Raw genomic sequence first — 23,311 nt, 5'->3', positions numbered from 1 at the left:
GTACATTTAATGTATCGAAATGTACAGACTTTTACAATCTCAACACACCCATTTATCCTACATTATTGGGCATATCACATTTAACTCTACCCGATTCTTACTTTCTTAATCATTTGACGCTGCTTCACTACAGCACAATGCAAGATACATTTTTTTTTCTGTATGTATACTATACATGTGTAAGTGTAGTTTTTCATGTCCTGTTGTGTAAAGTATTTGAATGTCTGTTATACACTGAAGAGTCAAAGACCTGCTACATCTGCTTAATATCGTGTAGGGCTCCCACGAGCACGTAGAAGTGCCGCAACACGACGAGCCATGGACTCGACTAACGTCTGAAGTAGTGCTGAAGGGAACTGACACCATAAATCCTGCAGGGCTGTCCATAAATCAGTAAGAGTACGACGGGGTGGAGAACTCTTCTGAACAGCACGTTGCAAGACATCCCAGACATGCTCAATAATGTTCATGTCTGGGGTGTTTGGTGACTAGCGGAAGTGTTTAAACTCAGAGTGTTCCTGGAGCAAGTCTGGGCGTCTGGGGTGTCGCATTGTCCTGCTGGAATTGCCCAAGTCCGTCGGAATGCACACTGGACATGATCGGACGCAGGTGACTAGACAGGATGCGTACGTACGTGTCACCTGTCAGAGTCGTATCTCTGCGTATCAGAGGTCCCATATCATTCCAATTGCACACGCCCCACACCATTACAGAGCCTCCACCAGCTTGACAGTTCTCTGCTGACATGCAGCTTCAATGGATTCATGAGATTGTCTCCATACCCGTACACGTCCATCCGTCCGATACAATAAAAACGAGACTTGTTCGACCAGGCAACACGTTTCCAGTCATCAACAGTCCAATGTAGGAGTTGACGGGCCCAGGCGAAGCGTAAAGTTTTGTGTCGTGCAGTCGTCAAGGGTACACGAGTGGGCCTTCGGCTCCGAAAGCCCATATCGATGATGTTTCATTGCATGGTTCGCACGCTGACACTTGTTGATGGCCTAACATCGAAATCTGCAGCAATTTGCGGAACGGTTGCACTTCTGTCACGTTGAACGATTATTTTCAGTCGTCGTTGTTCCCGTTCTTGCAGGATCTTTTTCCGGACGCATTCCTGATATTCACGTTACACTCGTGAAATAGTCGAACAGGAAAATCCCCACTTCAAAAATGGTTCAAATGGCTCTGAGCACTATGGGACTTAACATCGGAGGTCATCAGTCCCCTAGAACTTAGAACTACTTAAACCTAACTAACCTAAGGACATCACACACATCCATGCCCAAGGCAGGATTCGAACCTGCGACCGTAGCGGTCACGCGGTTCCAAACTGAAGCGCTTAGAACCGCACGGCCACACCGGCCGGCTCCCACTTCATCGCTACCTCGGCGACGCTGTGCCCCATCGCTCTCTCGCTCACTATAGCACCACGTTCAAGCTCACTTAAAACTTGATAACCTGCCGTTGTAGCAGCAGTAACCGATCTAACAACTGCCCCAGACACTTGTTGTCTTACATAGGCGTTGCCGACCGCAGCGCCATATTCTGCCTGTTTACATATCTCTGTGTTTGAAAACACATGTATATACCAGTTTCTTTGGCGCTTCATTGTATTACGCATTGACAATGACAGCTTCAGATACACATGGAAATGACCTAAATGTCAAGCCCGAAACTGTTCGTGAACTTGAAACAAAGAATATATCAGCAGTTGGAGCGGCCTTTCATTTATAAAAATTAACCCGTTTGTGGGTGAAGTTGATGATATATCCAAAACCACCCACAGCTAATGACGGGCTTTTGCGTCCGCTGCTACCTTTCACCCTTGGTTCCTTTGTTGTGCAGTACCGTGGTTATGCGGTGGTACCTACCCATTGTGGTTGTGGAGATATGATTGTCTGAAGTGGTCGCGATCACATCGTGTTGCTCACCAGGACATATTCTGTCTCTTTCGCCTCAGTGTATGTTTCAAGGGGAAAAATACTAGATTTTTTTCTAAAATGCTCTCGATGTTTTACGAATATTCTCGAATCTGAACAAATGTTTCCAAATTTTCTAGATTATTCTCTATTGATCTAGAATACATTTTGGAAGCAGCGCGTATCAGGTTGATCCGCAGTCCTGGAGTAAAGACAGAGGAACAACTCATCCAGAATGTATACTCCCTATAGAGAGAAACTACGTAAACAAACAATGGTTGTGTGAGCGGAGAGTTCTAGCAACAAAAAATGTAGTTCAGCCACCAGATCACCGAGTACAGAATATGATAACAGGAGAAACACATTAAACATTTTGATACAATGATTAACCAAGACCAAAGTATAAGCTTCGCAACACAATTCCTAAATTCTCTCAATGCTCCCGGTATACCCTCGCAAAAATCTTCTAAACAACTTCATAGAAGAGGAAATGCATAGGCTGATCGATAAAGAATGATCATAACTCTTTTACGGTCATAATTACTTGTACTGGAATTTAATCTTAATGTGTAACGAACACGCAGTACTAGTTTCTTGTTGGCACTCTGAGAGACGGGTAAGGTGAGACGTGTTCAGTATCGCCTACCGCAACAGTGAAGGTTATGAACAATTTGTGGCTTTTAAGTCGTCCTTCCGCCTCAACGAATCGTTACCTGAGGCCTATGTAATGTTGCAGGACGTTTGCGGAAAGTCTGTTCTTCCCGACAGCACAGCTCGAAGGTGATTTAAATTATTTAAAGATTGGAGAGAATCAGTTTTAAAGGAAGGTGGACACGGCGCCCCAGTTATTGCTTTTACGAGAGAAAAAAAAACACCGCTGCTGTCATTGTGTGACAGGATCGACGAATAATATTACAAATTCTTTGTGAACTATTTAGTATTTCGCTGGGTGCCGTCCACAAGATGGCGACAGAAAACTTACTCATGAGACGTGCATGTGCACGGTGGATTCCAAGACTGTAGATTTCCGAACAAAACGACATTAGTGCGTAGGTTTGCATGAAGTTGAAGCTGATGTTAGAGGAAGATCCGGAGTTTCATTTTCTTCGAAGGCAATCACTATTAATGAACCCTGCTACGTCATTTCGATTCTGAGAGCAAACAGCAAAGCTCAGTGTGGAAATTTCCTTCATCACCGACACAATAGAAGCAAAAGCGGATGTTTTTCCCGGGAAAGTTACGTTCATCTCATTTTTATCAGCACGTTTTTCTCGCACACACGTCAAAAACTGGAGTATACTACAAGCACGTCCTGAAGACTTCGGAAGTGCATACCAGGTGAAAAAGACCGCATGTCCGTAAAACAGGCCGCATAATGCACCACGTTAACGCTCTACTGCATACTGCAAATGCTGTTACTGAACATCTTGTAAAAATCAATGCGGAGTTCATCTCTCAGTCCAGATTTAGCTCCATATCTTTTTGTCTATTCCCTAACCTGAAGAAACACATTTGTTGGAAGCGTTATCCATCATCAGAGGTAGTAATGAAGGTTCCAGCTGCGATTGTAAAGGACTTTTCAAAAATGGTTTGCAGCATGGCTTTACAGACTGGCGGAAACTCAAGGAAAAGCCCATCGTATCCAAAGGATGCATGTTGCCAAGAAAAAAATTATCATCGTTCTTTTCTCAACAGCCTTCGTATTAACCGGAGAATAAAAACGCAAGTCATTATTCATACCACGAATTCCACTACTTTCAGCTAACTTAATCATTCTCTTCTGGCTCTGCAGTCCGGAACCGCGGGACTGCTACGGTCGCAGGTTCGAATCCTGCCTCGGGCATGGGTGTGTGTGATGTCCTTAGGTTGGTTAGGTTTAAGTAGTTCTCAGTTCTAGGGGACTTATGACCTAAGATGTTGAGTCCCATAGTGCTCAGAGCCATTTGAACCATTTAATCATTCTCGTATTTCCGATAAGGTTAGCACAGGGGTAAACATTCCAGTGTAGCGGAGTCAATTTAAAACACTCGAGTTTCTTGCATGGATCAGTATACGTAGCATGTTCACGTGTCGGATAATCACGAAACTTATTCGTCTTTGCAACTGAAAACGAATGGAGATTGTAAGGATATGCCTTGAATAACTTAAATACTATAGAAATGAGATTATTTAGTGTACATTTTTCAATTAAGAGCCGCGCGGAGTGGCCGCGCGGTTAGAGGCGCCATGTCACTGATTACGCCGCCCCTCCCACGCATGGATGTGTGTGTTTTTCTTAGCAGAAGTTAGTTTAAATAGTGTGTAAGTCTAGGGACTGATGACCTCAGCAGTTTGATCCCTTAGGAATTCGCACACAATTGAACATTTTGAATTCAGAACAGAAGGACTTTGAGCACCATTTCTTAAGGGAAGGCTCGTTCCGACATTTTGTAAAGAATAGAAAATATGCGTGCCTACGTACGCAGTACTCTGTAGATGGGCGCGTCTTGAAGGGTACGCTTGTTTACTGGTAGTTCTCTTTTCAGTTGGGCAACCGTTTGCTAGCAGAGTCAAGAGCCGCGGAGCAGTAAGGCTGCGTTTGACGGGCGGCGGGTTCTGGCGGAAGGTGCGGAAAGTTACTGGCGTTCCACTGCCGCTCCCTCCTCGTGTACTTCCCATGCAAATGCGGACGCGCTTGCACTGTTTACTGGCGGTCACCGGCCGCGACACGCCAGTAAACACGTCTCCCATGCAAATGGGATTTGTTCCTCCGAAGAGGGGCCCGGCGCCGCGCCGTGTGAAGCTCAAACAGCCGCTCGTCGGCGCCGATGCGAGAGACCGCGGGTTCGCATCCCGCCAACGCTGCTGCCGACGAATCAGCGCTCGCCCCTTCCACAGCAGGCAATGCACACGAGCTTTCTGTCGGCACTGCTCGGGCTGAATAACAAATCAAGCACTGATCTGAGGTGGGAGCAGACCGCAGTCTTCATATAATTACCGAACATATTCATTAACGACAATGATATTTTCACTCTGCACTGGGGTAGGCGCTGATGAGAAACTACCTGTCAGATTAAAACAATGTACCGCAGAGAGACTCGAAATCGGGAAGTTTGCCTTTCGCGGGCAAGTGCTCTATCAGCTGATGTACCCGAGTACAACTGAGGGCCCGTCCGTCCACTACGCCGTCTCCTACCTTCCTAACTTCACAGAAGTTCTCCTGAAAATATCGCCCAGGCTCTGGCTAAGCCATGTCTCCGCAATATCCTTTCTTCCAGGAGAGCTAGTCCGGCAAGTTTCGCAGGAGAGCTTCTGTGAAGTTTGGAATGTTGGAGACGAGGTACTGGCGGTAGTAAAGCTATGAGGGCGGGTCCTCTGTCGTGCTTGGGTATCTCAGTCAGACTGAGGGTACATACCCCCTCTCCCACCTTCCGGCGTTGTCTGACTTTCAATTGGTTCAAATGGCTCTGAGCACTATGGGACTTAACATCAGTGGTCATCAGTCCCCTAGAACTTAGAACTACTTAAACCTAGCTAACCTAAGGACATCACACACATCCATGCCCGAGGCGGGATTCGAACCTGCGAGCGTAGCGGAGACACGGTTCCAGATTGAAGCGCCTAGAACCGCACGGCCACACCGGCCGGCTTCTATTATGTTATACAGTAGTTTTTTGCGGGACACACCGGGAACATTTAGTGAATTTAGCAATTGTGTTGGTAAGTTTAGGCTTCCGTCGCGGTTTATCATTGTACAAACAGATTGAAATACGTGTTTCTTTTCTTCTCCTAGTATCATGTTCCGTATTAACTGATCTGCTTGTTGAACTACACTGACCATTCTACCTCCGACCTCCGATTTCGAGTCAGGGGAGTGTCGTAGGACCGTTGCTATTCACAATATACATAAATGACCTTGTGGATAACATCGGAAGTTCACTGAGGCTTTTTGCGGATGATGCTGTAGTATATCGAGAGGTTGTAACAATGGAAAATTGTACTGAAATGCAGGAGGATCTGCAACGAATTGACGCATGGTGCATGGAATGGCAATTGAGTCTCAACGTAGACAAGTGTAATGTGCTGCGAATACATAGAAGGAAAGATCCTTTATCATTTAGCTACTATATAGCAGGTCAGCAACTGGAAGCATTTAATTCCATAAATTATCTGGGACTAGGCATTAGGAGTGATTTAAAATTGAATGATCATATAAAGTTGATCGTCGGTAAAGCAGATTCTAGACTGAGATTCATTGGAAGAATCCTAAGTAAATGCAATTCGAAGACGAAAGAAGTAGGTTACAGTGCACTTGTTCACCCACTGCTTGAGTATTGCTCACCGGTGTGGGATCCGTACCAGATAGGGTTGATAGAAGAGATAGAGAAGATCCAACGGCGAGCAGCGCGCTTCGTTACAGGATCATTTAGTAACCGCGAAAGTGTTACGGAGATGATAGATACACTCCAGTGTAAGACTCTGCAGGACAGACGCTCAGTAGCTCGGTACGGGCTTTTGTTGAAGTTTCGAGAACATACCTTCACCGAGGAGTCAAGCAGTATATTGCTCCCTCCTACGTATATCTCGCGAAGAGACCAGGAGGATAAAATCTGAGAGATTAGAGCCCACACAGAGGCATACCGACAATCTTTCTTTCCACGAACAATACGAGACTGGAATAGAAGGGAGAACCGATAGAGGTACTCAAATTACCCTCCGCCACACACTGTCAGGTGGCTTTCGGAGTATGGATGTAGATGTAGATGTAGACCTCCGCGGGTGGGAGAGCGCGCCGTAAATGCGCGGATATTTTGTTTATTTTTTCCTTTTCTTTTACCCAGTCTTTGTTTTCTTCTGTGTGGATGACGCATGTTCCACATAATTTCGGAATAACAGTATAAAATACAACAAAAAAATCAAAATAAGTAAACAACAAGAAAGATTCCCACTTCTGTTAAATCCTGTGTCTCCCGCTTTCCTGTGCTCCACAGGCTTGTTGGCGGTGAGGGGGAAACTGTGGCCAGGCCTCGGCTTTTGACCCCTGCCCACTCTGCTCCCTGAGCCTCCATGCCTTAAAAAAGAAAAAAAAAATGAGCACCTGTTGACCGCGAAAGACGAAGGTCCCGAGTTCGAGTCATGGTCCAGCTCACAATTTTAATCTGCCAGGAAGTTTCATACTCATAAGCGTTTATGGCTTTCGAATTTTTATTTCACCAGCTGAAATGCTACCGCTTGACTTGGCCTATTATTCCACTTATTTTCCAAATTGAAAAACAAAATTTGAGTTCATCATTTCATTTCTGTAGTATCTAACATATTCTGCGTATGTTTCTATGTGCAAAGACGAATACATTTCGTGTTTGTTCAACACACTACAGCCGGCCGAAGTTCCGAGCGGTTCTAGGCGCTTCAGTCTGGAACCGCGCGACCGCTACGGTCGCAGGTTCGAATCCTGCCTCGGGCATGGATGTGCGTGATGTCCTTAGGTTAGTTAGGTTTAAGTAGTTCTAAGTTCTAGGGGACTGATGACCTCCGGTGTTAAGTCCCATAGTGCTCAGAACCATTTGAACCATTTGAACACACTACATCTGGTTGTCCGTGTGAGAAATAAGATTCTTTTAAATTAATTTTTCAACAGTGGAATGTTTGCCCCTGCGCTTCATTGATAGTCATATTGTACACAGATCTTAAAGAGATTACAGCTTATCAGAGCTGAATGGTAAGTTAGCTGAACTGAGTGGAATTTGAGATATGAATACTAACTTGACTTTTTCTTTTCCATCTAACATTTCCGCTTCTATTATGTTCAAATGGGTCAAATGGCTCTGAGCACTATGGGACTTAACATCTACTGTATAACATAATAGAAGCCGGCCGGTGTGGCCGAGCGGTTCTAGGCGCTTCAGTCTGGAACCGCGCCACCGCTACGGTCGTAGGTTCGAATCCCGCCTCGGGCATGGATGTGTGTGATGTCCTTAGGTTAGTTAGGTTTAAGTAGTTCTAAGTCCTAGGACATCACACACATCCATGCCCGAGGCGGGATTCGTACCTACGACCCTAGCAGTGGCGCGGTTCCAGACTGAAGCGCCTAGAACCGCTCGGCCACCCCGGCCGGCTTCTATTATGTTATACAGTAGATTTTTGCGGGGACACACCGGGAACATTTAGTGAATTTAGCAATTATGTTGGTAAGTTTAGGCTTCCGTCGCGGTTTATCATTGTACAAACAGATTGAAATACGTATTTCTTTTCTTCTCCTAGTATCATGTTCCGTATTAACTGATCTGCTTGTTGAACTACACTATTTTTTGTTGCTAAAATTATTCTGTCACCCAATCATTTGCCTGTAGAAGCGGTTACACTTTTCCGTTAAGTTATTACTATGTGATTACTACGTCGCACAGCTCATCGGTTAAGACGATTTTGCCGGAGTGTGGATCTGCACGATATGTGCTGTTTCCAGTTGTTGTTGTAGAACATTCGAAAACATTCTAGAATATTCGCAAATGCACTATAACGTTGTAGAGCAATATCAAATTTTTTACTTTGAAAAATACATTGATGCGAAAGACACAGAAGATGTTCTGGTGACCGTAATAGTGTAATAACATCCATTTTCTTAAGATCCTCCTAGTGAATCTCAATCGGGCATGTGCTTTACCCACTACTTGTTTTATGTGGTCAATCACGTTTATTTCGCTCCGATATATTTTACGATGGTTAGTATTTCCAGTGATTTGTGGTCTATATTGTTGATCTCTGCCGCGCGGGCTTAGCCGAGCGGTCTTGGGCACTGCAGTCATGGACTGTACAGGTGGTCCCGGCGGAGGTTCGAGACATCCCTTGGGCATGGGTGTGTGTATTTGTCCTTAGGATAATTTAGGTTAAGTAGTGTGTAAGCTTAGGGACTGATGACTTTAGCAGTTAAGTCCCATAAGATTTCACACACATTTGAACATTTGAATATTTGTTGATCTCTTCGCTAATTTGTTCACATTTGTTCCAGTCTCTTCAGCAACCGCCGATCCTCTACAGGTCTTCCTGCATTTTGCTGCCCTCGTTTGGCGTTTCCTCCTTCTGCTAGACAGCAGTATCGTCCGTGAATAGTCCCATCTAGCCTCCAATGTTATCCATCACAAAAATGGTTCAAATTGCTCTGAGCACTATGGGACTTGGCATCGGAGGTCATCAGTTCCCTAGAATTTAGAACTACTTAAACCTAACTAACCTAAGGACATCACACACATCCATGCCCGAGGCGGGATTCGAACCTGCGACCGTAGCGGTCTCGCGGTTCCAGACTGTAGCGCCTAGAACCGTTCGGCCACTCCGGCCGGCTATCCATCACATCACTCACATAAATTGTCAATAGTAGCGGCCATAAAACGCTCGCTTGTGGTACTCTGGAAGTTATCTTTGCCTCTGTCGATTTTGTTCCGGTAACACGTTCAGTGTCCCGTCCGCTAGGCTTGGTAGCTCGGAGAACGGCAGGTGGCCGACGCCACGCCACGCCACGCCTATCGGCGCTGTCTAGTCTATATTGTTTACTGTGCTCAATCAGCATTTATATGCATAATCTGTGTAAAAATACATTAGCACAAACCATTTCAGATGAGGATACCTCGAGGTTGTACCAAGACCTTCTCACCTGAAATAGGTAGAAATAGGCGATTATTAAATAACCTGCTACTTACACTGTATTACACATCCAAATACAGCATATCACTTCCCTCTACACAATACAAATTATTTTCGCCCTGCTCATTGTGTTACATTTTCTTCCTTTTATTTTCCTTTGATATTTGCGTTACATAAATTACTTCTCATGAACTAGGTCGTAACAAATTATATGGAACCATTTTAACAATTGTTAAGCATCCAATTCGCTGTAACCTCAGAGAAATCTTTGCATATTATGTTCTTTATATTATTTAAAGAAGCATTAACAACTGTATACCAATAATATTCTAACAATGAGAAGTCTTTGCTATTAGAATCAGAAACATCCGACCCACCTTACATTTCAAGGCGGTGGGTTACTCTGTACTAGTCATGGACTGTGTGGCTGGTCCCGGCGGAGGTTCGAGTCCTCCCTCGGGCATGGTTGTCTGTTTTTGTCCTCAGGATAATTTAGGTTAAGTAGTGTGTAAGCTTAGGGACTGATGACCTTAGCAGTTAAGTCTCATAAGATTTCACACACATTTGAACATTTGAACATTTACTCTGTACTGTTAATGAAATAAACAAATGTGCGGGTCGGATTTGCCTCAGTCCGTGACAGGGCACTCTGAAGTGAACGTCGGTTGCGATTTAGTTGTTGGTTTATCTTTCTACCATTCTGTGGTGAAACTTGCGCATGTAACTGCATTCGTTTTCTATTTATCTATAAAATAATTATTTTCAGCCTAATTACAGACAATTTTCATGGACATGTCTCAAAACTGGTGTGAACGTACCAGAAAATTATTTCCTGTTGAAGGTAAATCTATAGTAAGTATAAATTAAAATGTGTGCCCTTCATGTTTTGTTTCGTCTTTTATTATCTTTGATCAAAGCATGGTTTGCATAAATATCTAATATTCGAGATCATAATTTCGTTACAGAACTTTCACTACATGTTCAATAATTTTTTTTCCTCAGTGAAATATTCTGAGATTATTTGACAACGTAGGTATGCAATGTTCTCAGCATTCCTTGTTCTCCATTTGAGCTTTGGCTATTACCATTTTTTTCAGTTTAATGCGAGGATGAAATTTATTCTTGTGATTTATCAGCACCTCCTCATTCTATCGGCTCGGCCGGAAATGAAGGTGAACTATGAAACTTAGGCTGCTTTTTGTCCGACGTTCACTGCAGAGCCAGCCGCTGTGACCGAACGGTTCTAGGCGCTTCAGTCCAGAACCGCGCTGCTGCTACGGTCGCAGGTTCGAATCCTGCCTCGGGCATGGATGTATGTGATCTCCTTAGGTTAGTTAGGTTTAAGTAGTTCTAAATTCTAGGGAACCGATGACCTCCGATGCTAAGTCCCATAGTACTTAGAGCCACTTGACCATTTCACTGCAGAGTACCCGGGCACGGAATGACGCAGATCCGACCCTCACAGTAAACAAAACAAAGACTAGACGGAGCTGGTAGTCAGAACAAGCTAGGCCTGGCGCGGCCACCTGAAGTTCCCCAAGCTACTACGCCTGGCGGGGCGCAGACACCGAACGCGCCAAGAACGACGTGTAATGTTCCATCTCGAAGACAATCCTATATCGAATCACAAATCGGGTCCGACACTTGAAAACTCGTATATTGTTCACTAGCAACAGTGGGGAACTGCATCGAATGGCTTCCTCAAGTTAAGGAAGGCGGCATCATCATAAGCGCCTTTGCCTACGACGCTCTGGATGAACAGACTGAGCTGAGTTTCGCAAGATCTCTGTTTCCGGGCTCAATAGTGATTTTAGACGAGGCCATCGTTGTCAAAGAGCGTCGTAATGAGTGAGCGTAAGTTTGTTCCGTAAATCAACAACAGACGACGTAGTGATGTAGTAGTAGTAGTAGTTGTTGTTGTTCTTGTTGTTGTTGTTGTTGTTGTCGTTGTGGTCTCCAGTCCGAAGACTGTTTTCATACAGTTTCATACAGCCCTCCATGCTGCTCTGTCCTGTCCAAGCCTCTTCATTTTCGAATACCTACTGCAACCTACATTCTTCTTACTCTGCTTCCTGCATGCATCCCTTGGTCTTCCTCTATGATGTTCCCCCTCTCCCCTCCCCCTCCCCCCACAATCGATCTCTTCATTTTGTCAGGTTGTGTCACGAATATCTTGCCTCCCCAATTCTGTTCAGTATCTCTTCATTAATTAAGCGATCTGCCCATGTAATCTTCAGCATTCTTCTGTAGCAGCACGTTGTTGTTTGTCCATTTTTATCGTCCATTTTTCACTTCTATACATGGCTGCACTCTGTTCTAATGCTCCCAGAAAAGACTTGCGAACACTTAAATCTATATTCGATGTTAACAAATTTCTCTTCCTCAGAACGCTTTCACTGCCATTGGCAGTTTACTTTTTATATCCTCGCTACTTCAATCATATTCGTCTACTACTTTTAGTGTCTCGTTTGCTAATCTTATTCCCTCAGCATCACCTGAGTGAATTCGTCTACATTCCATTATCCTTCTATTGCTTTCCTTGGTGTTCATCTTCATTCCTCCTTTTATCTGAGGTCATCAGTCCCATAAACTTTGAACTACGTAAACCTAACTAACCTAAGGACATCACACACATCCATGCCCGAGGCAGGATTCGAACCTGCGACCGGAGCAGCCGCGTGGTTCCGGACTGAAGCGCCTAGAACCGCTCGGCCACAGCGGTGGCGATTTTGGTCCGCTTACTGACTTTGCATTAGACCAAAGCTTCTTAGGATTTTTTGTCAAATAGTTTGGGAAAATTTTACTTTGAAATTCGTTGAATGCTTCTGATACCGATCCGCTTACGCTCAATTTGGCTTCATTTAGCTTCTACTTGCCTATCAGTCTTTCACCTCACATAAAGCGGAGATGAAGCTTTCTTTGCTTTCTCTGCAAGTTACTAACACAGCTATTGAACCATCCAACAGAACGTTACTCGGCAGATACTTGTTTAACAAAGGGAACATCACTAACTTGACTCCATATTTTAAAGAGAAGAAAGCGCACTGACAAGAGATCAGCATCAGTAATCGATCGCCGCGCGGGATTAGCCCAGCGGTAAGGGCGCTGCAGTCACGGACCGTGCGGCTGATCCCGGCGGAGGATCGAGTCCTCCCTCGGGCATGGGTGTGTTTGTTTGTCCTTAGGATAATTTGGGTTAAGCAGTGTGTAAGCTTAGGGACTGATGACCTTAGCAGTTAAGTCCCATAGGATTTCACACACAGTAATCGATCATGAAAGACAATTTAGGTCCAAGTCTGACAGTACACAGTTATGACCTTCTGAAAATCCAGCTTTATATATTCGCGCGCGACGATTGTTTGTCACTCGTACCGCCCCACTGCAGCTGCCTAATGCCTGAGGACCAAGTACTGTACAGTGAAGTGAGTGAGAGGTTTGTGTTCCTAACGTCGGAGAACCAGCAAGTGATACTGCATTGCTCACTGTGTCAAACTGCGAGTTTCCTAACCTGTAGCTGATGCCAGCCATCTCTCTGCTTCGGACATTTTTATGTTGCGATTCATGAGTGCAGTGTGAATTAATTAAATGAATGAGTGTGTCATTAAAGAATTAACGTAGCGCTATTTAAATATTAACATCGTTGTTGCACGTCAGAAAATTGAAGTCTCCCCCTGTTACAACAGCATGACCAGGAGACTTATTGTTGGTGTTCTGCAAGTTCTCTCTGAAGCGGACTGCCTCCACAGATCCTGAGACTGAGGCTGGTGTTCTATAAACGCGTCCAATTACAGCGATTGGCTCACGTTTGATGCTTACCCTCACCCAGACTCAGAATCTATGGTAACCTCAGTAGATGCTATAGACTTCACGACATATACGGAGTGGTCAGAAACAGTCTGAAAAGCTTATGATGGCCTGGCAGGGTAGGTTTTGCTGAGAAATAATTGTTACGAAAAATAGTCGATCCGCCGTGCCGTTACCGAGGTAAGATGAAGTTAGTCAATAAGGCCGTTGCGCGCGCAAATTCAAGCGGCCCGCACTGTCCTTTGTTTCGTTTCCTAAAATCGAACAAGAGAACAGTACAAAAATTTGTACATGGGACAGTAGTAAGGATCGAGCCCGAGCCAAAGGCTGAGCAGTCTCGTATGCTATCATCTGCACTATGAGAACAACAGACACTAACTGTATCTGGCGGGCCGCTTGAATTTGCGCGCGCAACGGCTTCATTGGCTTACTTCAGTGCTAATTAAGTTGGAGACGGTGCAAGGGATCGAATTTTTTTGTTAACAGCCATTTCTCTGCACAAGTTGCCCTGCAACACCGTTACGAGCTTTTCAGAATGTTTCTAACCATCCCGTATACTCCAGACTGAAGACCCTAAGAGTCTGATACACCTGTCTAATATCGTGTAGGGCCCGCGCGAGCACGCAGAAGTCCGGCGACACGACGTGGCATGGACTCGAATGTCTGAAGTAGTGCTGGAGGGAAGTCACACAATGAATCCTGCACGGCTGTTCGTAAATCCGTAAGAGTACGAAGGGTTTGGGATCTCTTCTGAACAGCACGTTGCAAGGCATCCCAGATATACTCAATAATGTTCATGTCTGGGGAGTTTGGTGGCCAGCGGAAGTGTTTAAACTCATAAGAGTGACCCTGGAGCCACTCTGCAGCATTTCTGGACATGTGGTGTGTCGCATTGACCTGCTAGAATTGCCCAAGTCCGTCGGAAAGCACGGTGGACGTGATAGCATGCAGGTGATCAGACAGGATGCGCCGGCCGAAGTGGCCGTGCGGTTCTAGGCGCTGCAGTCTGGAACCGCAAGACCGCGACGGTCGCAGGTTCGAATCCTGCCTCGGGCTTGGATGTGTGTGATGTCCTTAGGTTAGTTAGGTTTAACTAGTTCTCAGTTATAGGGGACTAATGACCTCAGAAGTTGAGTCCCATAGTGCTCAGAGTCATTTGAACCATAGACAGGATGCTTACATGCGTGTCACCTGTCAGAGTCGCATCTAGACGTATCAAGAGTCCCATATCAATCCAACTGCACACGCCCCACACCACTACGAAGACTCCAGCTTTCACAGTCCCCTGCTGACATGCAGGGTTCATGGATTCGTGAGGTTGTCTCCATACCCGTACATGTCCACCCGCTCATACAATTTGAAACGAGACTCATCCGACCAGGCGACATGTTTGCAGTCATCAACAGTCCAATGTCGGTGCTGACGGGCCCAGGCGAGGCGTAAAGCTTTGTGTCGTGCAGTCATCAAGGATACACGAGTGCGTCTTCGGCTGCGAAAGCCCATATCGATGATGTTCCGTTGAATGGTTCGCACACTGACACTTGTTGATTGCCCAGCACAGAAACCTGCAGCAGTTTGCGGAAGAGTTGCATTTCTGTCACGTTGAACGATTCTCTTCAGTCGTCGTTGATTCCGTTCTTGCAGAATCTTTTTCCGGGCGCAGGGATGTCGGAGATTTGATGTTTTACCGGATTCCTGATATTCACGAATGGTCGTACTGGAAAATCCCCGCTTCATCGCTACCTCAGAGACGCTATATCCCATCGCTCGTGCGCCGACTATTACACCAGGTTCAAACTCACTTGAATCTTCATAACCTGCCATTGTAGCAGCAGTAACCGATCTAACAACTGCTGCAGACAATTGTTGTCATATATAGGCGTTGCCGACAGCAGCATCGTATTTTGCCTGTTTGCATATATCTGTATTTGAATACGCATGCTTGTACCAGTTTCTTTGGCGCTTCAGTGTATTTCGCAGCTGTTTATTTTGGGTTCACTAATTTTCTCTTCCTACTAATATGTGGGTCTTATTACTTTTAGTCCTCGTAAGCGAGACTGGCAACGGCCTTGCCGCAGTGGATACACCGGTTCCCGCCAGATCACCGCAGTTACACGCAGTCAGGGGTGCCCGGCGCGTGGATGGGTGACCATCCGTACCGCCATGCGCTGTTGCCATTTTTCGGGGTGCACTCAGCCTCGCGATGCCAATTGAGGAGCTACTCGACCGAATAGTAGCGGCTCCAGTCAAAGAAAACCATCATAACGACCGTAAGAGCGGTGTGCTGACCACACGCCCCTCCTAACCACATCCTCCTCTGTGGATGACACGGCGGTCGGTTGGTCCCGATGGGGCACTTGTGGCCTGCAGACGGAGTGTGTTTCGCAAGACTAATCCAGGGATCTGCTGCAGTTTACTAATAACATATTAAAAATATACACTCCTGGAAATTGAAATAAGAACACCGTGAATTCATTGTCCCAGGAAGGGGAAACTTTATTGACACATTCCTGGGGTCAGATACATCACATGATCACACTGACAGAACCACAGGCACATAGACACAGGCAACAGAGCATGCACAATGTCGGCACTAGTACAGTGTATATCCACCTTTCGCAGCAATGCAGGCTGCTATTCTCCCATGGAGACGATCGTAGAGATGCTGGATGTAGTCCTGTGGAACGGCTTGCCATGCCATTTCCACCTGGCGCCTCAGTTGGACCAGCGTTCGTGCTGGACGTGCAGACCGCGTGAGACGACGCTTCATCCAGTCCCAAACATGCTCAATGGGGGACAGATCCGGAGATGTTGCTGGCCAGGGTAGTTGACTTACACCTTCTAGAGCACGTTGGGTGGCACGGGATACATGCGGACGTGCATTGTCCTGTTGGAACAGCAAGTTCCCTTGCCGGTCTAGGAATGGTAGAACGATGGGTTCGATGACGATTTGGATGTACCGTGCACTATTCAGTGTCCCCTCGACGATCACCAGTGGTGTACGGCCAGTGTAGGAGATCGCTCCCCACACCATGATGCCGGGTGTTGGCCCTGTGTGCCTCGGTCGTATGCAGTCCTGATTGTGGCGCTCACCTGCACGGCGCCAAACACGCATACGACCATCATTGGCACCAACGCAGAAGCGACTCTCATCGCTGAAGACGACACGTCTCCATTCGTCCCTCCATTCACGCCTGTCGCGACACCACTGGAGGCGGGCTGCACGATGTTGGGGCGTGAGCGGAAGACGGCCTAACGGTGTGCGGGACCGTAGCCCAGCTTCATGGAGACGGTTGCGAATGGTCCTCGCCGATACCCCAGGAGCAACAGTGTCCGTAATTTGCTGGGAAGTGGCGGTGCGGTCCCCTACGGCACTGCGTAGGATCCTACGGTCTTGGCGTGCATCCGTGCGTCGCTGCGGTCCGGTCCCAGGTCGACGGGCACGTGCACCTTCCGCCGACCACTGGCGACAACATCGATGTACTGTGGAGACCTCACGCCCCACGTGTTGAGCAATTCGGCGGTACGTCCACCCGGCCTCCCGCATGCCCACTATACGCCCTCGCTCAAAGTCCGTCAACTGCACATACGGTTCACGTCCACGCTGTCGCGGCATGCTACCAGTGTTAAAGACTGCGATGGAGCTCCGTATGCCACGGCAAACTGGCTGACACTGACGGCTGCGGTGCACAAATGCTGCGCAGCTAGCGCCATTCGACGGCCAACACCGCGGTTCCTGGTGTGTCCGCTGTGCCGTGCGTGTGATCATTGCTTGTACAGCCCTCTCGCAGTGTCCGGAGCAAGTATGGTGGGTCCGACACACCGGTGTCAATGTGTTCTTTTTTCCATTTCCAGGAGTGTATTTTCCAGTCCGGAGGGCGGGAAGTTCTCCTCTGAGAGTAATGTGTTTGATCTGCTTTACATTTCGGCAGGCTGTTGAGTATCGCCCCGAGCAGAGGTTAAAGAAACCCGTGCTCGGGGGAAATATTAAAATGCATGCCGAAATGTAAGATGGGTCAGCAAAATAACTCTCAGAGGAGAACTTTCGAGCACTGCAGAGGGTGGTTTTAAAAAATCTCATGAAATCAGCAAAAGGAATTACTCGTGTGTTCTTAAGTGCTACAGCAGTCCAATGACAGTGCATAGGCAGTGGAAAAGTATGAGGTACAATGGACGAGCAGCTTCTCATAAGTCACACATTTCTGTGGTCATTACCAAGTGCCATTTGAAATGGTGCAAAGAACGACGTCACTGGACAGCTAATGGCAGGAAACGAGTGATTTGGTGTGATGATTTACGTTATTCTCTGTGACAATCCGATGGAAGAGTGCGAGCTTGTCGAATTTCTAGAGGACGTTACGTGCCATCATGTGTAGTTCCAACAATGAAGTAGAGAGATGGTGGTGTTACGGTATGGGGGGTATTTTTCGTGTATGCCTCCTTTACTGTACTTAAGAAAACCCTAAATACCGAAGAATATCGCATTTTACGGCGCTGAGTACGGCGTATAGTAGAGGAACAGTTCGGAGACGATGAATTCTGTGTCTGAAAGTGACTGACCGAACGAGGTGGTGCAGTGGTTAGCACACTGTACTCGCATTCAGGAAGACGACTGTACAAATCCGCTCAAGGCAAATACCGGGATGTTTCCTTTGAAAGGATATGGCCGATTTCCTTCCATCTACATCTACATCGTTACTCTGCAGTTCACACTTAAGTGCCTGGTAGAGGGTTCATCGAACCATTTTCATACTAGTTCTCTACCATTCCACTCTCGAATGGTGCATGGGAAAAAGGAACACCAAATCTTTCCGTTCGAGCTCTGATTTCTCTTATTTTATTATGATGATCATATCTCCCTACGTAGGTTCAAAAATGGCTCTGAGCACTATGGGACTTAACATCTATGGTCATCAGTCCCCTAGAACTTAGAACTACTTAAACATAACTAACCTAAGGACATCACACAACACCCAGTCATCACGAGGCAGAGAAAATCCCTGACCCCGCCGGGAATCGAGCCCGGGAACCCGGGCGTGGGAAGCGAGAACGCTACCGCACGACCACGAGCTGCGGACCCTACGTAGGTGGGTGTCAACAAAATATTTACGCATTCGGAAGAGAAAGTTGGCGATTGAAATCCCGTAAATAGATCTCGTCGCAAAGAAAACCGCCTTTGTTTCAGTGACTCCCATCCCAACTCGCGTATCATATCAGTGACAAAAAAATGGTTCAAATGGTTCAAAAATGGTTCAAATGGCTCTAAGTACTATGGGACTTAACATCTGAGGTCATCAGTCCCCTAGAACTTAGAAATACTTAAACCTAACTAACGTAAGGACATCACACACATTCATGCCCGAGGCAGGATTCGAACCTGCGATCGTAGCAGCAGCGCGGTTCCGTACTGAAGCGCCTAGAACCCGTTGGCAACAGCGGCCGACCATATCAGTGACTCTATCACCCCTACTGCGCGATAACACGAAACGAGCTGCCCTTCTTTGCACTTTTTCGATGTCCTCCATCAATCCTACCTGGTAAGGAACTCACACCGCGCAGCATTATTCCAGGAGAGGGCGGACAAGTGTAATGCAGGCTGCCTCTTTAGTGGGTTTTGCGCATCTTCTAAATGTTCTGCCAACATAACACAGTCTTTGTTTCGCCTTCTGCACAATATTATCTACGTGGTCTTTCCAATTTAAGTTGCTCGTAATTGTAATTCCTAGGTATCTAGTCGAATTGACAGCCTTAGATTTGTGCGATTTACCGTATACCCAAAATTTTGTCGGATTTCTTTTAGTACCCATGTGGATGACCTCGCACTTTTCTGTGTTTAGTGTCAATTGCCACTTTTCGCACCATGCAGAAATTCTCTCTAGATCATTTTCTAATTGGAATTGATCATCTAATGATTTTACTAGACGGTAAATTAAGCGTCATCTGTAAACAATCTAAGGGGGCTGCTCAGATTGTCACCTAGATCATTTATATAAATCAGGAACAGCAGAGGCCCTATGACACTACCTTGCGGAACGCCAGATATCACTTCTGTTCTACTCGATGATTTACCGCGTATCACTAAGAACTGAGACCTGTCTGAGGGGAAATCACGAATTCAGTCACACAACTAGACGATACTCCATATGCACGCAATTTGATTAATAGTCGCTTCTGAGGAACGGTATCAAAAGCCTTCTGTAAATCTAGGGATATGGAATCGATCTGAGATCCCTTGTCGACAGCACTCACTACTTCGTGGGAATAAAGAGAGGTCAGTGGTATAGGTCTGTAATTCAATGGGCTACTACTATTTCCTTTCTTGAATATTGGTGTGACCTGAGCTACTTTCCAGTCTTTAGGAACAGACCTTTCGTCAAGTGGGCGGTTGTATATGATTGCTAAGAAAGGCGCTATTGTGTCTGATTGACTGTTCCGTCGGTTTTTGGTAGAATATTGTATAAATTATAAACTAAACACACACAGCACTGGTGTAGTATTCTACAATATTTATTAATTATAACACGAACCGGTTTCGGCTGTTACACCACCATCAGGTACAAAGGTAAGTACCCGCTTGAAGGAACACCACAGAAGTTGGAAACTTAGAGAAGGACACTCTGCTTTTATAGACCTCCTGCTTAAAGAAGGCCGTAGTTACAGGCTGAAAGATGAAGTATTACGTCACATCCACAAAGGAAGGAAGATGAACTATCTTGAAATAATGGACATTAATAAACACATATCCTTCAACCCAAGCTTAGCATTGAATGACGAGACACTGTTCCATTACTCACCACTTATAACTGCAGATACTACTCATAATCCCATCCAGGCCATGTTGTGAACCACCCCTCTTTCCTTTATTTTAGTTAATATAATTTCTCTCGTTTTGTTAAAAAAATTTACTTTGTGTAATCACAGCTGCTTCACTCACCTCCTTAATATCACTATTATATCTTTTCTGTTTGTAATTTAGAATCTATGAAAGCCACATCACTGGAATATGTCACGAAAGTTCTATTATTTACAACTGTTGTGATTTGTCTATAGTTCATTAGTTAATGTGTCAGATATTTTATCTTGGTTACATAATCTTACATCGCATTTACACTGAAAGAATCTCGCTTCTTTTATTCCTAATTCTAATATTAACCATCTCTGGAAATGGAGATACACTGTAGATGCACAAATTTAAAATATTTGATCCAATAAAATTTCACTGCACCACATACTTATATTTTTACCTGATAATGGCGTAACAGCCGAAAACCGGTTTCCGTAACAGATAATAAATACTGTAGAATATTACACCAGTGTTGTGTGTGTTTCATTCCTTCCATATCTTCAACCAGTTTGAGCTTGTGCCCCGTCTTAATGGCCTCATTGTCGATAAGACATTAAATCCTAATATTCCTTCTAAAAGAACGTGACTTCGCTCCAGACCCTCGCGACAACATCACCATCTTCTCTAGTTTTGGCTTTTGAGAAAACATGGGCTGCCATTCCTTCGTAGACATTCAGAAACCACACTGAAAGTCTTCCCAGCCGAGTTCAAGCCGCCGGAAAGGCGAAGTGTGGACACACTCCAGTTTAATGTCCACTAATAGATGTCCGGACACGTTTGATCAGGTAGTGCAGGCGTCGGCAGAGGAGCTCCATGTCAGCAGACCAGGATAACGACTGACTCATTAGGGATAAGTTGGATAAGTTATTATTGGAATGATGGGTAAATTTCACGGATAACTCCATCGTGTGGATCGGGAAGACTAAGGAAATTACAATGGGAAATTACATGGAGTGTCCAGAGATGGAGGGATCGTGAGACTTGTTGATAGAGGCGAGGACAAGGTCAGGGTTCTCAAGTCCAGGGGAGACTGCAGTGTGTTGGGACTCAAGTTTACAGGAGATGCAAGAGAGGCGAAGGGGTTCTATTGTTTGAGGAGATGTGAATACTTTTCAGCTGGTTGAGGATACTGGTGGGAGAAGGTAATCGAATAAGGAAAGAGAAGTTTTGGAGGGAGTGATCCAACACTTTGGGGGGGGGGGGGGGCTCTGTGCTACATTGGCATAGGTAGCAATGGGATGGATGAGGGTTTTATAACTTTGGATTTGGCCGTGGAATTTAATCCCAATATTCTGTCCGTTAGCCGTTTTAGTCTGTTGTGGGCTGTGTAACAGAAGTGGGCCAATTTTAGTGTTTTAGCTACGTTGGCTGCACTGTTGTGGATTATCAGGCAGAGGTTTCTGAGGCGGAATACTGGGCTGGTTTTTCTTTTAATTATTGCATGGACTTTTTTGGTATTGATGGAAAGGTACCACTGGTTAAAACAGAAGCTGAAGTAGTAGAGAGGAAATTGGAGGAACCGGTGGATGGAATACAGGCTAGGATTAACTAAAAGGAAAAGGGTGTCAGCATCGTGTTGGAGTAGGTACACAAGGACAGATGTGGCGATGACAGGCCGGATCTTAGAGGCACACCTGCTGTTGGACGAAAAATGGATGATGTTGGTCAGAAAGGATGTAATTAGGTAGATGTAACTGACCGCCAGACTCGGTCTTAGGGTTTTTCGATGCCTGATGGGAGGAAAAGGGACGTATGGCGTCAGTAGTAGTAGTAGTAGTAGTAGTAGTAGTAGTTTTTTCTTTAAGGAAGTAGTTTTGGTGAAGGAGTTGCTCATCAGCAGAGAAGTTAGGACGGGAGCCACGCTGCGTGACAGATTGTGGAAGGCATTGCTCAAGTTGCTTGCATGTGGATGAATGCATTTAGAGAGGATGCATGCAAATGCAGATATACAAACAAGCGTAAATGCAGCTGTAGCTAAAAACTTCGAACAGGTATGAATAGTGTCCAGGTAACATAATAAACACACATACATAGAACCATGCCAGGAATCATGACAGTAACTTGTATGCAATACGATGGTTTGAAAATAAATATAAAATTTTACTGTCATTGTTTCGGTTTTATTTGTGGCTGTTCATTCTGTGGTCTGGAAACGATCAGTACTCAGAATTTTGGAGTAGTGGCTGCATTTAAGCTGGCGTTAATAAATGCATTTGAGCCAAAACTGACAGGTCGCATCCGGGGTCTTCATCCTTCTAGAATCATCTATAAATCCCTCATCCGCCCCAAGCTAACGAATCTAAATTTCGCTACGTCTTCGCCTCTCCTAGACTGCTGCATACCCTTGAAATCCGAGAAAGACATATACTCTGTCTCGCCTTCTAGATACACCTACCTTCCCCAACACGCATCCTATAAAAACTCATTCATTTACCATACCTTCCTCTCTTCTTGGAGCACCTATAGGATCTTTCGAAATATTACAGGAGCAAGAGTTCTCGTGACCCGTACCACTCCAACTCTGGGGAGCTATTGGATGTGGCAATAGGAGTGATTTGGTTATTGATGAAGGAAGGTTGAATGCTCGCCAGTGGGTGGCAAGAATGGCAAACGCTGTTGTCATGACCACAGTACCAAATGACATATCCAGTGTGCTAATGCAAGACTGCACACTGCATTTCACGCAACAAACGCCTCGAGAAATGGATCATTGACTAACCTGATGGTCTTCCTAGCTGTCACTTACAGAGCACGTATGCGATGCGATGGGAAGATAGGGGGTGTTCAAAAAGTCTCTCCGCAGTACTGTATGACGATTGTTCGCCTGCCTGGGTTACTTCCCTTCAAGTTGTCTCTCCCAGCAGTCCACTGTTTCGTTTATCTCAGCCAGCGGCAGTAGTATCGTTGGTGTGTGTCGTTACGTGTTGGCCTGAACGTTTAAATTTAGTTCCTTTGTTCGTTTTTGTCACTGTTAAAATACTAAACATTGAAGAACGTGTGTTTTTAGTCGAACAAGTGTTCAAAGCTGGCGGTAAATACACAGTTTCAGTTCGTCAAACATTTAATTCAGTTTTCCCGGAGACAACACTCCCACATCGCGATACTGTGGGAGATTTGATTAACA

General features: G+C 45.5%; 1 protein-coding gene across 1 annotated transcript in view; it reads right to left on the bottom strand.

Annotated features, from left to right (window-relative positions):
• Nucleotides 1-23,311, bottom strand: part of LOC126195553 (UNC93-like protein MFSD11) — a 207,976-nt gene that overhangs the window by 103,123 nt on the left and 81,542 nt on the right. The gene's annotated exons all lie outside the window — the stretch shown is intronic.

Source organism: Schistocerca nitens, chromosome 7, assembly GCF_023898315.1.
Source record: "Schistocerca nitens isolate TAMUIC-IGC-003100 chromosome 7, iqSchNite1.1, whole genome shotgun sequence".
NCBI classification, from domain to species: domain Eukaryota; kingdom Metazoa; phylum Arthropoda; class Insecta; order Orthoptera; family Acrididae; genus Schistocerca; species Schistocerca nitens.
Note: the sequence above shows the minus strand (reverse complement) of the source record. Positions and strands in the feature narration are given on the sequence as shown.